At 36.8% G+C, this 16,972-nt stretch overlaps 1 protein-coding gene across 2 annotated transcripts in view; it reads left to right on the top strand.

The window, feature by feature from the left end:
* Stpg2 (sperm tail PG-rich repeat containing 2) overlaps positions 1 to 16,972 on the top strand; it is a 574,528-nt gene that overhangs the window by 359,242 nt on the left and 198,314 nt on the right. The gene's annotated exons all lie outside the window — the stretch shown is intronic.

Below are 16,972 nucleotides of genomic sequence, written 5' to 3'. Positions count from 1 at the left end.
GATTCATCTCTACTAGACTTTTCACTGGTTCCTGATTCCCTTCCCATATTGACCTCTGTTGCTTTAAGATTTCTGTATTAGTTCCTCTGCAGTGGGGACATCAAACACTTTCATGTTTGAGTTTTCTACCTATCCCCAACCTCCCATATGTGCTCTCCCCTTGCCATGTGACCCAAGTCCAATCACATTGCTGCATTTACCCTAGATCTAAAGTCTGCATATAATGTTGTAGGACTTGGGTTACATGACAAGGGGAGAGCATATACGGGAGGTACAGGGTAAGATAGAAAACCCAAAACATGAAAGCATTTGATGTCCCCACTCCAGAAGAATTAATACAGAAACCTTAAAGTGACAGAGGTCAACATGAGAAGGGGATCAGGAACCAGTGTAAAGATCAGTTAGAGATGAATTAACCTGGGTTGTAACACATGTGTACATGAAAGCAATGCTAGGAATCTCTTTTTATAGCTATCCTTATCTCAACTCACAAAAATGCTATGTCTCTCTTATTATTGCTTATTTCTACTCTTCAAGGGATCTGGAGAAAAGCACAGAACAAGTTCTTCCTGGAAGCAAGGGGGGAATGGGAGAGAGGGGGAAAGCAGGGTAGGGGGGAGAAATGACCCAAACAATGTATGCACATGTAAATAAATGAATAATAATAAAAAAAAAATAAGGTCTGAGAACATAACAATTTTTGGTCTTCTGAGCCTGGCTAACCTCACTCACAATGATGTTCTCTAGTTCCATCCATTTACCTGCAAATGATAAGATTTTATTCTTCTTCATGGCTGAGTAAAACTCCATTGTATGTAAATACCACATTCATCAGCAGTGGGGCATCTTGGCTGTTTCTATAACTTGGCTATTGTGAATAGTGCTGCAATAAACATGGGTGTGCAGGTGCCTCTGGAGTAACTTGAGTCCCATTCCTTTGGGTATATCCCTAGGAGTGGGATTGCTAGATCATATGGCAGATATGTTTAGATTTTTAAGAAGACTTAAATTTTTTTCCAGAGTAGTTGCACCAGCTTGCATTCCCACCAGCAGTGTAAGAGGGTTCCTTTTTCCCCACATTCTCACCAACACCTGTTGGTGGTGGTGTTTTAGATGATGGCTATTCTAACAGGGGTGAGGTGGAATCTTAGTGTGGTTTTGATTTGCATTTCCTTTATGGCTATAGATGGTGAGCATTTTTTCATGTGTGTTTTGGCTATTTGAATTTCTTCTTTTGAGAAAGTTCTGTTTAGTTCAGTTGCCCATTTCTTTATTGGTTCATTCATTTTGGGAGAACTTAGTTTTTTAAGATCTCTGTATATTCTGGTTATCAGTCATTTGTCTGATATGTAGCTGGCAAATATTTTCTCCCATTCTGTTTCTTCAGTTTAGAGACCATTTCTTTTGTTTTGCAGAAGCTTTTTAATTTTATGAAGTTCCATTTGTCCATCCTTTCTCTTAGCTGCTGGGCTGCTGGGGTTCTATTGAGGAAGTCCTTGCTTATACCTATTTGTTCCAGAGTGTTTCCTGCTCCTTCCTGTACTAACTTCAGAGTTTTGGTTCTGATATTTAGGTCCTTGATCCGTTTTGAGTTGATACTAGCATAGGGTGATAGACATGGATGTAGTTTCAGTTTCTTGCAGATGGGTAACCACTTTTCCCAGCAACATTTGTTGAACAGGCTGGCTTTTCTCCATTGTGTATTTTTGGCAACTTTGTCAAAAAGAAGGTGAGCATAGCTGTGTGGATTCATATCTGGGTCCTCTCTTCTGTTCCACTGGTCTTCATGTCTGTTTTTGTGCCAATACCATGCTGTTTTTATTGCTATTGCCAAGCCCTTTTTTGATGTAGTTTTTTTTTTTTCAGTTCGAGTCTTATGTTTTGCTGAGAACTAGCAATTCTTACTAGCTTTTTGCCCAGGCTGTCCTCAAAGTTTTATGTTTCCATAATCTGGGATTACTGGTGTGCACTACCATACCTGGCTAAAGCTATGGATTTTTGTTAACTATGTATCCTACTTCTTTGCTGATACTGTTCATCAAGCCCAGGAGTTTTCTGGTGGAGTCTTTAGGTATCTTTAAATGTAGAATCATATCCTTTCCTATTTGTATTCTTCATTTCTTATTTGTATCCCTTTTATTAATTCCTGATGCTTAACTCTAAGTATTTAAGCATAAGAGTGAAGAGAATAGACCCCCTTGCCTATTCTAGGCTATAGGTTTGTCATATCAAACCTTTATTAAATTGAGGTATGATCCTTCTATTTCTAGATTCTTAGGGGTTTTTGAGGTGTAATGATGTTGAATTCTGTCAAGGATTTTTCTGAATCTGTTGAGATGATCATATGATTTTTGTCCTTGAATCAATTTGTGCTCTATCATGATTATTGATTTGCATATGTTGAACCATTCTTGCTTCCCTGGAATGAAATCAACTTGATCATTGTGTATGAGTTTTGAATTCAGTTTGAAAGTATTTTATTAAGAATTTCTGCATCTGTGATCATCAAGGGAATTTGTCTAGAAATTTCATTTTTTATTGTGTCCTCATTTGGATTTGGTATCAGAGTAATCTTGGCTTCGTAGAATGAATTTCTGGAGGTGGTGGCAGGAGGATTGAGAATTTGAGGCTAGCTTCAACTACATAGTGAGTCTGAGGCCAGCCTGACCTAAAGTAAACAATAGCATTAATTCTTATTAAGTACTTTAAACACTGATTGAAAGATTGATGTATATGAGGTTATAGTTGGTACTGTGAGAATAAATGAGAACCTAGAAAAGGAAAATAGAAAGGGTATTATTAGAGAGCTAAACACTTAGCCTTGGAGTGTAAATCTTATCAAGTTCACCTAGTATAATGGTGGGGAGAGTCAGGTGAGCCAGGATATTTAGAAATTTCATAAATTTAATAAAACACTATGTAAATATTACTTATTAATTATAGTTAATCTTATTGCTTAAATATTATGCTAAAATATATTAATAGAATGCTGAGGAATGAAGGAGTGATTAAGATGATGGAATAGTGATGAAAGAAATCAATTTATGAACCTAGATTGATTTCATGGTGGAAAGGGACTGAGTCAGGTTGAATGTGAGAGGCACAATGGCAGAAAATGGGGTTACAATGCTTAAATTACTTTATGAGAAGTAGTAAAGTTGGTTTAGCCAACAAATTTAGAAACTGTGTCTCTTTTTTTTTTCTTTATTGTATTATTGGTTCAGATTTTGTGGCTATTAAAAAGACCTCCCATAAATTCCCTGAAACTCCTCCAGTTAATAGATGGGGTTTGGGCGGGCTTCCAAATTGTTTACAATCAATAGAATACTGCAGAAACAGCACTGCATCGTCTTTCTATGCTGTGTCATAGAGTGATGTCGCCACTTCATTTTCTGGAGTGTTTGGAGGTCAGAACTGACATGAAGGAAGTCTGGCTTCCTTGAAGTCAGCATGCTGAGAGGAGGCCAAGTCACAAGGAGAGACTGTGTGGTGCTCCCTCTGGTCAGCAGTCACCCAGGCACCAGGTGTGCAAGTGAACAAGACTCCGTGAGTCCAGCCCTCAGGTGGCAAGTGAGCCCACCTTCTGATCTTTATAATTGAGAGATAATATAGATGAATCTTCCCCTGTCTATATTTTGGATCCACAGAATCCATGGCTTTCATAGATGTTATTTTAAGCAATCAAGTTTCGTGAATCTTTGTTACATAGTTATAGAAACTGGAACTGATTTTAAGTTACACTGGTCTAATTTTGGGACCGTTATGACAAGTTTGTTTTAAAGCATAAAATGAAATGATGACTATAGACCATAGGAGAGTAATCATGTCAGAAAAGCCTTAGTATATGACTAATCCTAACAACAGAGATGCCATTCAAGTACTTGGATTTTCATTTTACTGATAAGGAAACAGGCTTAGAGAGGTTCAGTCTTCAAGCATCTCATTAACATAAAAGCCAGGTATCAGTAGTCCATAAATTGTCTTCCTCAATCATCAAGGATGTCTTCACTTGTGCTATTGCCATACATAGTATTATGAATGTCATGAAAAAAAATTACGAATAAACATTATCTTTTTTCATCCATTCTGGAGTCTTTTAAGAAATCCCTAACACCATGTGTCACATTTCCTCTTTAGTTCTGATGGGATCATTATGGTGATGAAGCATACAATAATTCTTGTCAAAGTATATGTGTTGGGGCAGTGTCTTAGTAGCTCAATAGCTCGGTAGCTACCAGACAAAACCTAATTTAACAGATCCATCAATGTAATATAAGGCATCATCTACCAGTGCCTCCTTCCCTTAGGAGAGCCATGTCCAATTGCTGGTCAACAGCTGAGAGAAGCCATATTGCGATGAATTGTTGTTAGGATGATAGATGTGTACTGTCTCAAGTTAAAAGGACAGATACTAGGTGTGATAGCTTGTTTTTCAGTTCTTTTAAATGTATGCCCACTAGGTCAGCTGAGCTTTAGCAATTCAACTTACTGTTTATTATGTAACAAAAGGGAGGTCATGTCCAGTATTCTAGGTAAACTGTTCAGAAGCTTAAAATTGTCATTACTGTATCACTGAACTGGCACCGAAACCTATAAGGTGTATGTAGTAGGCCAAAGTACTTTTCTTTTGCTCTCCTCATTGTGCAGACAGATAAAGCTTTATCTGGAACCTCAACTTCAAAAATAAAAAGGTCATTTGTTCCCAAGCTTTTCAGCAAGCTTCATGAGCTGACATAAAGTGTGAGAGAGTACAAGAATACATTGCCATGTGAGAGTCTCCTATAAAAGACCACTTTGCTTCTTTTTATGAAGTAGACTCCTTTCCAATTCTGTAGAGATCTGAAGTCTATTTTTGTAAATGATATGAAAAGACTTGGATTCAGCAGCAGTTCTGTCTTTAATGGTTTGTGGTAGTTAGTCCAGAGCCTGCATGAGCTCAATTCAAGACAAATAATTAAAATCATATATGCTGAAGTAGTTTGATTATGTGTTATACATTTACCTGGTTAATGGATTTGTATTTTTAAGGGATGATCTCTAACAAGCCCTCTTTTGTTCAACCCAAGTAAAGGCATGGAACCACTATGGTTCTTGAGAAATGATCCAAAGAAACATATTTTGTTTTTAGGACCACTTTATACTCCTAAAGCTATTGAGAAACCAGGCATAGTGGTATATACCTGTAATCTCAGCACATGGGAGACTGAGGCAAGAAAATTGTGAGTTCAAAGCCAACCTGAGTACATAGTAAGACTATGTCAGCAAGAAAAAGCTATTGAGGGCTTCAAAGAGCTTTACTTTATGTGGATTTTATCTATTAATATTTATGATAGAAGTTAAAACAAATAATTGTTTCAGTATTCATTCAATCATTTTTTTTTTGCTGTCACTCCTTCTTCAAAGAGGATGTACTGTGTCATCAAATAAGTGACAGAAACTTGGGCATGGTGCACACAGCTGTAATCCCAGTGTCTGGAAGGCTGAAGTGGGAGGATCTGGAGTTTGAGGTCAACCTGGCTACATATGCCGACCCAGTCTCAAAAACAACAACAATAACAACAAAGAGAAGAAAAACACCTGCAGTAGAGTAGAATAATAGTGACAGAAAACGCTTAAGATTTACATTTTTGTAATGTCATTCCTATGACTTATACACTTATTTGTGAATGTTTTAATACTTCTTTATTACTCTCAATGGCTAAGTGGGAACTTTTAGCTGCTGGTGGCTCATGCCTATAATTCTAGTTATTCAGGAGGCAGAGATCAGGAGAATCCTGGATTGAAGCCAGCCCTAGGCAAATAGTTCACACAAAAAAAACCATCACAAAAAGGGGTGGTAGAGTGGACCAAGTGGTAAGAGCACCTGCCTAGCAACTTTGAAAACCTGAGTTCAAACTCCAGTGCCACACACAAAAAGTTTGTGAGACCTCATCTTAGCCAACAAATGCTGGGCAGTGTGGTTCATGCCTATCACCTATTTAGTAGGAGGCATAGGTAGGAGGATTGTGGTCCAGTCTGGCCTAGGCATAAATGCAAGACCCTATTTGAAAAATACCTAAAGCAAGAGGGCAGGAGGTGTGGTCCAAGTGGTAAGCACCTGCCTACGATAGCAGAAGTCCCTGAGTTTAAACCCTATGCTGTCCCCGAAAATTTATTTCTATATGTACTAAATTCAGTTTAGTACATAATTTAATGCATATGTACATGTGTGTAATAATACTTGATGTGTTTTTTTAAGAAAATTTAATTACTTAGAAAACAATTCTCTGCAGTCTTCTGGTCAAGTCCTTCTTGCAATACAGTATCCCATTAGTATCCACGTTCTATTTTCTTAGTCAGGCTTAGTATCCAGTCTTTGTTGGTTTCCCTGTTTATCTAAGAGATGTGGCTTCTGCTGTGACATCCTTTGCTATTTCATGCTTTATGAAGAGGTGAGATTTTCTTTCAGCAGAGGAGTTGGGACAGTGATTGTACAACTTGCTCAGCAATGAGGGTTCAGGACTCTATCATTAGGTATCATTTTTTCCACCTGTCACATTTCTCAGCATACCAGATCATGCTTGTTTCTACATCAAGATGTAACAGACACTGGGCATGGTGGTTTAAACCTATAATCCTAGCTACTTGGGAGGTGGAGATTGGGAGGACGACAGTTTGAGGGTATTCCAGACAAAAAAGTTCATAAGTTCTTGTCTTAACTATTGGCTGGGCGTGGTGGTGCATGCCTGTTATTCCTAGCTGGATAGGGAAACACAAGTGGAGGATCAAGATCTAGGCTGGCCCAGGCGTTAAGTGAGTCCCTGCCTCAAAATTAATCAACACAAAATATGGTGATGGAGTGGCTCAAGCTGTAGAGTGCCATCTAGCAAGCCCAGAGCCCTGAGTTTACCCCAGTATGTCCTCCCTCAAAAAGATATTATCTTCTGCATATTGGCACAAACATAGCTGATTCTGCTTTTTCTTGCATCTATAGAAGTTTTCAGTTGAATATATATGGAGATATCATTATAAAGTTATTAATGATACATTCACATGAAGATAATGGTTGGAATTTATTATACATTTTTCTTTAAGAACAAAATACCAGATGTTAAGATTGCAGACATGTATTATACTTAATACTGGCACAGGAAATTGAGCACATTATAGCAGATAGCATCTGTTTGTTTATCATGAAATATTGACATGCTAATTATTACAAAGCCTGCCTGTGAAATTGGATAAAAGAAGTGACAAAATCTGGATATTTTAGGATAATCTAAAGTCATGGAACTCTCTATTGGAAAAAAATAAGTATATATGTTCTTTGTGTAGAATTTCCTTATTCTGTGCACGTTCCATTTCCTAAAGAAGAAGCCGTCTTGACCACACTTCTCACATGATATGCAGCAGTTAACATGTCTCTTTGCTCTGCTACCCAGATGCAAACTGAAAACTAATAGATATTCATGATGTGTTTCATAGATAGGGCTGTCTTTATTTTTGTTAGTTGGTTTTCAAATCATACCTTTTTTATATCATTGTACTGGGAGTCCCTTGTGACATTTACAAAAGTTCTTACCAAACACATCATAGTTGAAATCACTCCCTCCATCATTCTCCTTTATCCCTCCTCCCCTCCCCATTCCTGGAATAGTTTCAACACATCTCAACAGTCGACTTACAAAGACAAGTTTTGGTTATAACTCAGCATTCATGTAATACCATGAAAATAAATGACTGAAACTGTGTAGTGGAGGAAAAACATTATGTCTGCTTCTGAGAGCTCAGTAATTGAGTCTATGAAATATACTGACAATAGACAATATTAACAAGAGAAAAGGTGCAAATTAATTACATGCATGAAGGCATCACATGAAAAAAAATGAATACCACCTAACCCAGTGAGATTTAGAAGGTTACATACTTTTTCACAGTGGAGAGGGAAAAGGAGTACACAGACAATTTAGGGAAGAATTAATGATTTAGGGGAAAGATGAATGGGCTCTCAGAAGAATCAGTGGCAGACTGTGACATAATATCTGGCATGGTGTCACCTTGTCCTCTGCTTGATCCCAGTTAATCCTCCCTGGTTGATGAGATTCCTGAGAAGGAGAATCATGAAAATAGAGCTCCTCTTAGAGGATCTACCTCCCGGAAGATTACAGGATCTCAAAGAAAGCTTCTGCCTGACATGTATGCCAACCAAAGTCAGCAGCATGCAAAAGTGCCATATTTTGTGATGGCATTTTGTAATTTCTTTCAACTAGATTGGTTGAAGCAATACTTTAAGTTCACATTAAACAGAATGATAAGGCTAAAATCTATAAGTAAACCACGGTAGTGTCCAATTATTTGAGCACAAGGTGCAGGTTGCTTTTAGATTAAGACAGAATGAGGTGAGGAGGACTAAGGGAATTGGTTGCCTGGGTCCAGAGTCTATAGGCCCATCCTTTGGGGGACTACATTAGGGCCCATATTCATTATTTCTAAATATTTTAAAGTTATACTTTAAACTAATAAACCTTTAAATACAATGTGTTTTATCAGCTAACAGATGATATACTTTTATAACCACAAAATTAAGAAAAAATATGTATAAAGTCAAGAATTTTATATTGTGGATTTAGCATCAAAGCAAAGATGATGATATTTAATTTCTATACTGACCTGAGTGATCTGAGGATTGACCAATGCTGTTTGCCCGAGCAACAAAAGACATACATAGATCGAAATCATTATACTTTCAATTCCATTAAATTTATTTTTCTTGTTTTTGCTTCAGTCAAATCAGTGGTTATGCTGAAATCAAAATCTAGAATTCACAAGTTAGACTCATTAGACATTATATGCAAATGTTTTGATAATTTAAAAAAGTTTGTTTGACATTCGGTTGATTCACTATCTTTTAAAAGTTAAAGTTTCAGCGTTATAACTATTGTGGGCTTTCTATACTGGATTCACTATTTCACAATCAAAATAGCTTTACAGTTCATTTTCAGTACAAAACACATACTTTATAAAATTCATATTAGAAAATAATAAAAATCACATATAAGTCAACCAGCCAGAGAATAACCAGAGTGAATATTTTCCTGTAGTATATTTTGCCAGGTCTATATTTGTATGAAAACCATATTTTTAGCTAAAATTGAGTCATACTGAATGTGTTGTTTGTTAAAATGCCTTGGTGACTTAAGGATGCATAATACACAGTTTTTCATGTCATGAGTATAAATCCATAACATTTTAATCTGTGTAATATATGTGCATATTATATAATCAACAGCTTTTGTAATATTATTTTTAACTCAGCATTATATACAACATGAAGATAAAATTTATTTGAACATACTTTTTAAAAACTTAAAAATTTTTAATTCATTTATTCACATGTGCATACATTGTTTGGGCCATTTCTCCTCCCCTTTCCCCCCGCCCCTCCCTCTACCTCCCTGGAAGTAGGGCAAGGAAGGAGAACCTCTTCTGCCGAGCAGAAACTGTTCTGCCCTTTTCTCCAATTTTCTTGAAGAAAATTGCTTATTATTGCTTATGTCAATAATAAGAAGGACAAAGCATTTTTGCTAGTTGAGATAAGGATAGCTATACACAGAGATTCCTAGCATTGCTTCCATGCATAAGTATATTACAACCCAAATTGATTCATCTCTTCCTGACCGTTTCACTAGTTCCTGATCCCCTTTCCATATTGACCTCTGTTGCTTTAAGGTTTCTGTATTAGCTCCTCTGCAGTGGGGACATCATTTCATGTTTTGGGATTCCTGCCTATCCCCATACCTCCCGTATGTGCTCTCCCCTTAGCATGGGACCCAAGTCCAACAACATTGCTGTATTTGCCCTAGATCTAAAGACCACATATGAGGGAGAACATATGATTTTTGGTCTTCTGAGCCTGGCTAACCTCACTCAGAATGATGTTCTCCAGTTCCATCCATTTAGTTAAGAATAATAAGATTTCATTCTTCTTCATGGCTTAGTAAAATTCCATTGTGTACAAGTACCACATTTTCTTGATCCATTCATCAATAGTGGGGCAACTTGGTTGTTTCAATTACTTGGCTATTGTGAATAGTGCTGCAATAAACATGAGTGTGCAGATTCCTCTGGAGTAACCTGTGTTGCATTCCTCTGAGTATAGCCCCAGGAGAGGGATTGCTGGATCATATGGCAGATCTATGTTTAGATTTTTAAAAAGCCTCCATATTTTTTTCCAGAGTGGTTACACTAGTTTGCATTCCCACCAGCAGTGTATGAGGATTCCTTTTTCCCTACATCCTTGCCAACACATGTTGGTGATGTTTTTGATGATGGCTATTCTAACAGGGGTGAGGTGGAATCTTAGTGTGGTTTTGATTTGCATTTCCTTTATGGCTAGAGATGGTGAGCATTTTTTCATCTGTTTTTTTTTGCCATTTGAATTTCTTCTTTTGAGAAAGTTCTGTTTAGTTCAGTTGCCTATTTCTTTATTGGTTCATTCATTTTGGGAGAGCTTAATTTTTTAAGTTCCCTGTGTATTCTGGTTATCAGTCCTGTGTCTGATGTATAGCTTGCAAATATTTTCTCCCACTTTGTGGGTTGTTTCTTCAGTGTAAAGATCATTTCTTTTGTTTTGCAGAAGCTTTTTAATTTTATGAAGTCCCATTTGTCCATTCTTTCTCTTAGTTGCTGAGCCGCTGGGGTTCTATTGAGGAAGTCCTTGCCTATACTTACTACTTCCGGTGTATTCCCTGCTCTTTCCTGCACTAACTACAGAGTTTTTGTTCTGATATTAAGGTCCTTGAACTATTTTGAGTTGATCCTAGTATAGGGTGATAAACATGGATCTAGTTTCAGTTTTTTGCAGATGGATAATGATTTTTCCCAGCAACATTTGTTGAACATGCTGTCTTTTCTTCATCATATATTTTTGGCACCTTTGTCAAAAATAAGGTGGGCATAGCTGTGTGGATTCATATCCAGGTCCTTTATTCTGTTCAACTGATTTTCATGTCTGTTTTTGTGCCAGTACCATGCTGTTTTTATTGCTATGGCTTTGTAATGTAGTTTGAAGTCAGGTATTGTGATACCTCCAGCATTGCTCTTTTTTGCTGAGTATTGCCTTGGCTATTCATGGTCTCTTGTGTTTCAAAATCTACTTTAGGGTAGATTTTCAGTCTCTGTGATGAATGTCATTGGGATTTTGATGGGAATTGCGTTAAACATGTAGATTGTTTTTGGTAATATAGCCATTTTTACTATATTGATTCTACCAAACCATGAGCATAGGAGATCTTTCCACCTTCTGTAGTCTTCCTCGATCTCTTTCTTCAGGGGTTTGTAGTTCTCCTTGTAGAGGTCATTCACTTCCTTTGTTAAGTTTACTCCTAGGTATTTGATTTTTTTCTGAGGCTGTTGTAAATGGAATTGTTTCCATGTATTCCTTCTCAGTTTGTTTGTTGTTGGTGTATAGAAAAGCTAATGATTTTTGTAGGTTGATTTTGTATCCTGCCACCTTACTGTAGCAGTTTATGTTGTCTAGGAGTTTTTGGGTAGAGTTTTTTGGGTCTTTAAGGTGTAGGATCATATTGTCTGCAAATAGGGATGTTTTGACAGTTTCTTTAGCTATTTATATTCTTTTATTTCTTCTTCTTGCCTAATTGCTTTGGCTAGGAAATCCAGGATTATGTTGAATAGGAGTAGGCATAGTGGGTACCCTTGTTCATTCCTGATTTTAGGGGAAATGGTTTCCACATTCAGTGTGATGTTGGCTATAGGTTTGTCATATATAGACTTTACAATGTTGAGGTACTGTCCTTCTATTCTTAGTTTCTTAGAGCTTTATCATGAAGTAATGTTGGATCTTATTAAAGGCTTTTTCTGCATCTATTGAAATGATCAAGTGGTTTTTGTCTTTGCTTCTATTAATGTGCTGTATTATATAGATTTGCATATGTTGAACCACCCCTGCATCCCTGGGATGAAGCAGACTTGGTGGTGGTGAATGATATTTCTGATGTGTTGCTGGATTTGGTTTGCCATTGTTTTATTGAGGATTTTTGCATTGATGTTCATTAAGGAGACAGGTCTATAGTTCTCCTTTTTGGAGGTGTCTTTCTCTGGCTTGGGTATGAGTGTAACACTGGCTTCATAGATTGAGTTTGGCAGTGTTCCTTCTCTTTTTATTTTGTGGAAAAGTTTAAGAAGGGTTAGTATTAGTTCTTCTTTAAAGGTCCTGTAGAATTCAGCTGAGAATCCTTCAGGTCCTGGACTTTTCTTTTTTGGGAGACTCTTTACTGCTGCTTCAATTTCATCTTGTGTTATAGATCTATTCAGGTGATTAATGTCCTCTTGGTTCCAATGTTGGATGGTTATGAGTATCTAGAAATCTGTCCATTTCTTCAAAATTTTCAAATTTATTAGAATATAGGTTCTCAAAGTAGTCTCTGATGATTTCCTGGATTACCATGGTGTTTGTTGTTATCTCCCCTTTTGTATTTCTGATTTTATGGATTTGGGTTTTTTCTCTCCTCATTTTAGTCAGGTTTGCCAAGTGTCTGTCAATTTTATTTATTTTTTTTTAAAGAACCAGCTTTTTATTTCATTGATTCTTTGTATTTTTTTTGTTTCTATTTCATTGATTTCAGCCCTTATTTTAATTATTTCTCTCCTTCTGTTTGTTTTGGGATTTGCTTGTTCTTGTTTTTCTAGGAGTTTGAGATGTAGTATCAGGTCATTGATTTGAGATCTTTCTGTCCTTTTAATATGTGCTCTCATGGCTGTAAACTTTCCTCTTAGGACTGCCTTTGCTATGTCCCATAGATTCTGGTATGTTGTGTTTTCATTTTCATTAACTTCTCTCTTACAGACTTCAGTATTCTTTCTCTAGTCTCTGTGGTTGTTGTTTTAATGGTAACATGTCATGGGGTAGTTCCATTTTGGTCAAGCTGGTGTCCTGGAGGCTTCCTTTACCTGAATGGGCATAGTTTCTCCAGATTTAAGAAATTTTCTATTATTATTTTGTTGAATTTATTATAAATTGCTTTTGCTTGCACCTCTTCTCCTTCTTCAATGTTCATGATTCTCAGGGTTGGTCTTTTGATGGAGTTGGCGCATATTTCTCTCACCAGTCTTGAGTTGTTTGAGTAATAGCTATTCAGTTTTTCCTTTAATTTTCATTTCATCTTCAAGTTCTGAGATTCTGTTTTCTGCTTGTTCTAGTCTGCTGGAGTGGCCTTCCATTGTGTTTTGTATTTATGTTTCTTTTTTTTTCTGAGGTTTTCCATACCATGTGTCATTTCCTCTTTAGTATTGTCAATTTTTGCCTTTAATTCATTTATCTCTCTATTTATGGTGTACTCTGTTTCACTTTGGTGTTTATTTAGGGCTCCTATGAGTTCATTTATTTGTTTTTGTGTTTTCTTGTATTCTTTGTTTTTGTTGACTTGGAATTTCTTAAGTGCCTCTTGTACATTTTGGTTGACCATGTCTAGTAACATCTTCATTAAATTCTCAGTGATTACTTCCAGGATTTCTTCTTTAAGCATGTTTTTGTGGACTTCATGAGGCTCCTTATCATAGTTTCTCTTTGTTTTGTTGGAGTCTGGGACTGGGTATCTGTTTTCTTCATTTCCCTTGGAATCCTGTGTTAAGTTTTTTGGGGGTAGAATGGTTTCCATCCCTCTTTCATCTTCCTATTTCTCCACTTGGTGCTGTTTCTGTCCCTGGTCTGTGTGTAATTTAGTATTAGCTAGCTTACAATAGTAAAACTAACAAAATAAAGAAAGCAAAAGAAAAACAGAAAATAAAAAAGAAAGAAAGAAAACCAAAGAAATCAACAGGGAGTTGTGATGGACAAACAAACAGGGAACAAAACAAACAAACAAAAACATAAACTCCACGTTCAGGAACAACAGAATTTCAGTCTTAGTAGTTCTGGTGTTACACCTTCAGTATCCAGTCCTTGTATTTTTACTGGTTTTTAAGCAAAAGATCTGTCTTAGTCTCACCAGGTGGTTGGGGAGACTTGTCAGTTTTTTTCCCATCTTTCAGTGGCAGCTGCTTTGTCAGCTCCTCCCTCAGTGAGGTGTGGCTTGTCGTCAGGTTCCAGAGATCATCTCTGTAGCCCACCAGCCATCCTGCTTTCGAGTTGGGTTTTCACTGTGTTGATTTATTGGGGGCTTGTTTCTTTTCCTTGCCCCCTTTCTCTGGGGCAAGTTCAGAGATCTGTCAGCCAGCTCCCTGCAGTCAGCATGTTATGCTGTTTTCTGATTGTTTTTCAATTTTGCAATGTTGTTTGACTTTGGATGTTGCTTGCTGACTCAGGAGATGAGCTTTGTGCGCTGCTATCTGCCCTGTTTCAGGCAGTGGCTTATCACCTGCCCTCTGTTGGCCCATCTGCCTTTCCAGCCTTTGTTTACTGTAAATTCCCAAGGAGATCAGCAACTTGCTCCTCCCCTTCTTTGGTGCACTCAGAGCACCCCGCCCCCTCTGCTGCATGTTCCTTTTCAGTTCCTTGTTTATTCAGTTTTTTTTTTTTTTTTTTGCAGGGCAGGGTGGTTTATCCCAGGGGTGGCTGTGGAGATACCATGTGCCACTTATTTGCTCACCTGTTGGTCTGTGTTTCCCAAGCAGGTTTGGAGCCTGCGTTTGGAGCTGGTGTCTGGTGGCATGGGCGCCTCCTGTGCAGCCCTCCTGTACAGAGAAGCTTTGTACAGGCTGGGGGTTCAGCGTGTGGAAGCCCTGATTCCTCTTGGTGCTTTTTTTCTGCTGTGTGGCTCCAGTGTCTCAGCAAAATTTTTGATTTATGGAGCTCATGCTATCTGTTTCTGCATTCTAGTTGCCATCTTGGATCCCTTATTTAAACATACTTTTAATCAGTTTTTCTGTTGTCTAATGATACTACATGGAAAATCACTGATTGAACAAATTTTATTGACTATCTGTTATGTGATGGCCATGCTTCTTGGTTCTGAGTGATAATGCATGCAGCAGGCAAATGTCCTTGCCATCATGAGGATTGCACTCTAGTGACAATAATAACAGTAAACAAAATGAAATAAGTAAAAATTATGCAGTTATTATATGATGACATATACTATGGAGAAAAAGAAGGCACAGATGGGTGATAGAGGGGCAGGAAATGTTGGATCAGTGTACATCAACATTATGAAACACATTGTCTAATTATTTTCCAGAAAACTTTTACCAATTGCATTCCCACTAACAGTATGAGAGTGTATTTTTCCCACATTATAAAAAAGTCTTAATTTATGTGTATGAAAATTCCAAATACTTAAAAATTTGCTTTTCTTGGTTATTGCGAATATTGATCCTTATTTTTTCATGTAGATCAAACTTTGTATATTTTTATATAAACTACTAGCTCATTTCTGCTTATTGTAGCAGATGCTATGGATACCCTGCCTTTTGTCTTGATGCACACCATGTCAGTGAATACCAGACAGCTCCCAGGTGCCAGTCTCCACTCTCTCCAAAGCTGCTCTGCCTTTCCACATAGCTAACTACAAGTGTCAGGGGCTGCTTTGCCATGATAGCTGCCTGACAGGAGTTGATGATAAAAACCTATCTTCTTTGCCACTTGAGTTTTTAAAAATTTTTAATTTTTTATGATTTTATTAGCATATAATAGTTGTATAGGGGATACATTGTGACATTTAGATATGTGTTTGAAATATGTCTTAGTTGGGTTTACCCACTCCCTCTTCTCTTCTCTCCCTTCCTTTTAGAATGATTTCAACAGGTTTCATCCTTCTATTTTCATATATGGACACAAAATACATCCAAAAAATTTACTTTCATTTGTACTTTCCTTGTGCCTACCCCCTCTCATTACTACCCACCCACAGAAAAGAATTTTTTTCCCTTCCTGCCCTTTTTTTTTTATTAAGTATATATTGATAGTTCAAAGGGGTTTCATTTTGGCATTTCAGGTCTGTATATATCATGCTTTCATCAAATTAATCCCCTCCCCTCCTTATTCACTCATTTTTTATCACCATGCTCCCCTAGTACTCAACAGTTTATTGTACAGTGCATTTATGTTATCTTCATAAATAGATGGATTGTTTCAATATTTTCATCCTCTAACATTTTCTTTAGCTCTCCCACCTTCCATAGCCCCCTCAGACAAACTCACTAATATAATTTTGTTCTCTCTGTTACTATATGTCTATATACATATGTATGTATATATGATCATATTTGTTTCTATATATACATTTAACATATAATTCTAGCTTCCACATATGAGAGAAAACATGTGACCTTTGATTTTTTGAGCCTGGCTAACTTTGCTTAAATGAAGTTCTCCAGTTCCATCCATTTACCTACAAACAAAATAATTGTACTCTTCCTTATAACTGAATAAAACTCCATTGTGTATATATACCACAGTTTTTAACTGTGAGGCCTAGGTTCTACACCATTTCCTTGTAGGATTAAGCTATCATCACCTGCAGTGGTAGCTCCCATGATAACATTCCTTTATTATCAGTCTTCCTTATCTCATTTTCTACCCTGCTCTTGCCATTGCTTCCTGCCCCTCCCACACAAACTACTCAATGCGTGAATTCATTTCTTAGGATCATCTTGTGGAAAATAACCACAATTCTCGACATGAGTTTTTTAATTCCTAATTGATACCAACTTTTAAAGTATTAAAAAATGTAATTTTGCCCATATCTGATAATTTTCTAGTTTTTCTTTTTTTTAAGTGTTTTCTTGCAGTGAAGTTTTGTATTTTTGCTCAGTCCAATATATCAGTATTTTCCCTTTATGATTTTTGGCTTTAGAGCCTATTTTACATTATTTTTACTCCCTCATGTAAAATTAATTCTTTTGATGTTTCTTAGTACTGTTCTTTTTTTTTTTTTTTTAGATTCCAGCTTTTTAAAATTTTTCTCCTTTTACACAAAACAAAATAGAAGAAATACAGGTTTAAAACTGCCAAAGTAGTTAATTGGTAGAACAAGTA

Source organism: Castor canadensis, chromosome 9 (genome assembly GCF_047511655.1).
Source record: "Castor canadensis chromosome 9, mCasCan1.hap1v2, whole genome shotgun sequence".
Lineage (NCBI taxonomy): Eukaryota > Metazoa > Chordata > Mammalia > Rodentia > Castoridae > Castor > Castor canadensis.
This window is presented reverse-complemented; position numbering and strand designations above follow the sequence as displayed.